The sequence below is a fragment of the Callospermophilus lateralis genome, unplaced genomic scaffold (assembly GCF_048772815.1).
Source record: "Callospermophilus lateralis isolate mCalLat2 unplaced genomic scaffold, mCalLat2.hap1 Scaffold_82, whole genome shotgun sequence".
Taxonomy (NCBI): Eukaryota; Metazoa; Chordata; class Mammalia; order Rodentia; family Sciuridae; genus Callospermophilus; species Callospermophilus lateralis.
The window spans coordinates 2,696,067-2,700,364 of NW_027516260.1; the positions used below are offsets into that span (position 1 = coordinate 2,696,067).

The 4,298-nt window shown below is 34.3% G+C and overlaps 1 non-coding gene across 1 annotated transcript; it reads left to right on the forward strand.

Annotated features, from left to right (window-relative positions):
* The first annotated feature begins 3,059 nt into the window (after positions 1-3,059).
* LOC143641032 (U6 spliceosomal RNA) lies at positions 3,060-3,168 on the forward strand. Its single transcript, XR_013155216.1, has one exon. It is a non-coding gene; the product is annotated as a U6 spliceosomal RNA (small nuclear RNA).
* Positions 3,169-4,298: the final 1,130 nt, after the last annotated feature.

Consider the following 4,298-nt stretch of genomic DNA (forward strand, 5'->3'; position numbering starts at 1 on the left):
ATGAATCTAACCTAACTTTCCTAGGCACATGTGTGAATATACCAAAATAAAGATTCTTAAAAGTTGTGGTATCAATCAAGATGTCTACAGGAACAGGAACTTGTTTAAATGAACCAATGGGAGTAGTGAATAGTAACCTGGAGTACACAGGCTCTTTCTAAAGGAAATTATGTGTGTGTGTGTGTGTGTGTGTGTGTGTGTGTGTGTGTTTGTACATACCAAGCAAAATGTCTTGGTGTCCAGTAACTCCAAGTGCCACCAATTTCTAACTTTTAATAAAGAATGGAAAATAGAAAAAAGGTTTATACATTTTATATTTTTGAAACTATTCACAGTATCATCTCGTATTTTCTACCTCCTATATCTCTATAGGTACACAGTATTTACCACTGTTTCACAGAACAGGAAAGTGGATGAAGAACAATGTATGCCACACAGCTATCTAAAAACATTAGGCACACTGGTCAGTATTCCGTATAAGAGCAAGTCATTGCTGAGCTCTTACATTTGAGACTTTGTGTGGGTGAGACACTTAAGAAAAAAAAAGAGTCAAATTTAGCTCAGTGCATGAGTGAATAGTTAAACTTAACTTGCAAATGGATCCATATATAATAATAAGCCCCTAAGTCCTGGATTTTCTACTCTGGCATTGTTATTAGTTCTCATAAGGGAGGTGTTAGGTGTTGGCATCACTATCGGATGCTGGGATGTGTATTAAACTAAAAATAATTCAATTAAGGAAATCTCAAGGCAGCCATTGGCACCATCCAGGGCAAGCACATCGAAACGTGTCTCTCCCATTTCCACTACATTCTGACATAAACTAAGACGAAAACCCATGTGTACATGGAAATAATCTTTTGACTAGAATGTTACTAGCCCAGCTTTGTTAATATACTCTTTCAGAGAGTCCTGTGGCCTCTGATTCTCTATTGACATCACTAAGGCTTTCATGTTTGTGCAGGTTAGTTCACTCTATGAGAGTTTTTTAAAATTAAACTTATATGATCCATTTTCTATACAAGAAAGAAGCTAACCTATGACAAAACTTAATTTTGTTTGAAATGTTTTATTATTACTTAGTGAAATGAAAATAATTTTTTAAATATATCTTTAAACAGCGATACCAGTTAAATAACAATATCTCTAACTAATAGTATATTTTAAAATGTGTTCTTACCACTGAAACAGATAAGTATGTGAGATAATACATACATTAATAAGTTCATCTTAGCCACACTCCTGTGCATATATATATTTTAAAACAATATGTACATAGTCAGCACATATAATTTTTATTAGTCCATTTAAAATAAATAAAAAGAAATATTTAGTGTTATTTTTTACTTTTCGACAGGCACAAATTTATATTTATGACACACTTAATATATCATTTCTAATTCTTCATATCTTGTAGCTCATCCAAATTTTTCCATTTTTCAATAGTTAAAATTAATTCTGTACTCTTCCAATAAAACAAGTTAATTTTTACAGAGAAATCTTTGGAATGTTTTAAATTTAAAATATGAAGCCTGTTCATGTTGTTTTATGACATGAGTCATTTCTTCTTTCTTTATGTATTTCTAAGTTTGCACAAAAATCAAACATTACAATGAAAATTACACTTCCATTTAAAAGTTCTTATAATTTATCACATTTTCTCATTCTAGGGAAAAAGCATGGTTTTATTATTACTTTTTAATGGAGAAAAATGCAGCAAGGTAAAGGGCTAGGGGAGCTGAGAAAGGAGAGTGAGATGTCAGCAAAGAGGCAAAGGAAGCCCTTTGTCACAAGGTGACATTGGAGCAAAGATTGAAAGCGGCATCACTGACATAGGTGAAGACCAGCCCTGGAAAAGCTTCCATGAGAAGAGATGTCAGAGACAGCAGCTTCGAAGCCAAATTATAAACACTTCCTGTCCATATCAAGTTTTGCAGAACTGAGAAAGTACTGAATAACTAAGATGTGATTCTCACAACTCAAGAAATTTAATTTGAACCAGGGGCGAATGTAAGAAATAAAAAAGAATTGCAAAACTATTCAAGGTAAGTTCTCTTATATTAAAAAAACAACAACTATGTCTATTTTTTTAAAGAAATGCTTCCATTTAATGTACAGTATTAAATGCAGAGTTTATATTATAGGATGCTAAAGCTTTCAGTATCTCTCCTCTTATAATTAAAAAGATATTAGCTATTTGCATTTAAATCTTTTGAAATGAACAGGATTAAGAGTATGCTTTGTCTATAATTTTATTTTTAAAACTAATTTGTATTTCCTTCTATGGTAACATATAAAAGGATTCTGTACTTGTAAAATTACATCTGACAAATCCTTCAGCAGACTCCAAAGCATTGTAACATTTGTGAATTCTCTTTTTGCAATGCCATTATTGTCATATCTAAAACATTTAAATGCATCCCTTCAATAAGTGCATTGGAGTTTTGCATCCTAATGCCGTGGCATACCACTCAGCCTGCAGTTTCTTCTCTTGTGCACCAACAATTTCAACATCCTTCCAAATTTACTTGGTCTCCAGTTGAAGAGCAACCTATTACTGACACATCTGTAGATGGAATGTTTAGTCCATCAAAATGTGGGATAGTCTGAAGAGTGCAATATTGTAATACCAAACGAGCTGTGCTAAAAAAGACCATGTTACTGGATCAGAAAGAACACCAGCTTAGGAGAAAGAAGGCATTAATTATAGAACTGGCAAATAGTTGAATAGTTGTCCTCAAATAAACAGATGGAAATAAAAGGTGGACAGGCACATTGTAGGAAACAGTGGTTACAGTTCAGCCCTCTTCAGGCATGTCACCAATACTTTCAGGTGTGTTTCCAAAATAAAATAATTGAGAGCCAATAGACAGTCATCTGTTAAAACTCTCCAAATAACATTTGTACATTGGATATTCTTCAAAACTCCATCTCTTTATTTAACAAATATTTGATGAATACAAGTGTAGGAAAGACAATTAGAAATTAATCTAACTACTCCTCTGCCCTCACAAGGCTTATAATCTAGTAAGAATATGCAAAAGTAAAAACAGTACAGAATGCTCACTTTGGCAGCATGCATTCTAAAATTGGAATGACACAGAAAAAATATGAGCATGGTCCCTGAGCAAGAATGACATGCAAATTCATGAAGTGTTCTATGCTTTTTAAAGCTTGGCATTCAAAAATATATATTATCACACACACACACACACACACACACACACACACACACACACACATGCGTGCGCACACACACACAGAAAATGCAAGATGTGTTTTTATGCTGTCCACAAGAAAACCATTTTCCAATAAATTTTAAATAACATGCAAAATAGGGGGGGAGTTCCCATTTAGACAATAATAATAATAATAATAATAATAATAATAATAATAATAAAGGATTGCTTCAATGAAAAAGAAAGGAATTAGTAAATGTTGGTGAGGATGTAGAAAACTGGAAGCCTCAAAATTTGCTGTTGCAAAGATAAAATAATTATATGACTTTGGAGAAATGGAAGTTCTCAAAAAGTTAAATACAAAGTTAGTGTATTAACCAGCTATTACATGTGATACATGCTAGAAAAATTGGAGCACATATACGTGAAATATATAAATGTGTTATGCATAATATCCAAAAATGTGGAAGCAGGACCAATTTCCATCCCCTGATGAGTGGATGAGCCAATGTGCTGCATTTGAATATGATAGGCAGAATTACAGCCCTCCAAAAACCACAGTTCCTAATACCTGGGTCTTGTGACCGTGCTACCTTATGCAGTAAAGTTAAAGGCATTCAGAGGGGGATGATCTTATTCTGAAGATCAGAGTGGGCCGAGTGTAATCAAAAGAGGCCTTAAAATTGAAAAAAAATAGACATCCGAGACTCAGAAGACTCAGAGTGATTCAATGGGGACCTATCTGCTTTTGGTGGCTTTGAAGATGGAAGAAGACCAAGATCCAAAGAGTATATGCAGACTCTTATGGGGATAAAGTGGGGAGTGAGGAAAGGGATCCAATCCCCAAGTCTGCAGAAAAGAACCCAGCCTGCCAAAACTTAGATTTTAGCCAGGTTAAACCTGTGTTGGGGTTCTAGCTCACAGACTATACACTAGTAAATATGTGGTTCAAAGCCACCAAGCTGGTAGGAATGTGATATAACTGCAATCCTGAAACAAATGGATCACATAGTAAAGTACTGTGCAGCTGTGGAAGTAAATGAGAATTGGCACATACCATACATAGCATGGGTGGATCTTGAGTACTTTGTGCAAAGGGTACTGGCACATACTGGACTG